Source organism: Eimeria mitis, genomic scaffold (genome assembly GCF_000499745.2).
Source record: "Eimeria mitis Houghton genomic scaffold, Emh_scaff2285, whole genome shotgun sequence".
NCBI lineage: Eukaryota > Apicomplexa > Conoidasida > Eucoccidiorida > Eimeriidae > Eimeria > Eimeria mitis.
This window is the reverse complement of record NW_013570615.1, coordinates 419-664: the sequence shown is the minus strand read 5'-3', so window position 1 is coordinate 664 and position 246 is coordinate 419. Positions and strand designations below refer to the sequence as shown.

The 246-nt window shown below is 52.4% G+C and overlaps 1 protein-coding gene across 1 annotated transcript in view; it reads left to right on the top strand.

Annotated features, from left to right (window-relative positions):
• The window catches only part of EMH_0051560 (uncharacterized protein), a gene marked incomplete at both ends in the record, with an annotated part of 4,023 nt that overhangs the window by 3,526 nt on the left and 251 nt on the right, over window positions 1-246 (top strand). The gene's annotated exons all lie outside the window — the stretch shown is intronic.

Below are 246 nucleotides of genomic sequence, written 5' to 3'. Positions count from 1 at the left end.
TGGGGCCCCCAGGGCTGCAGCAGCAGAATATAGAAGTAAGATGCAGCAGCAACAGCAGCAGCAGCAGCAGCAGAAGCAGCAGCAGCAGAAGCAGCAGAAGCAGCAGCAGCAGCAGAGATGCAGCAGCAGCAGCAGCAGCAATACATCAATAGGATTAGTATAATATAGGCCCATCAATAGCAACTGCAGCAGCAGCAACAGCAGCAACACCAACAGCAGCACACCACAAAACAAAACCCTAAACCC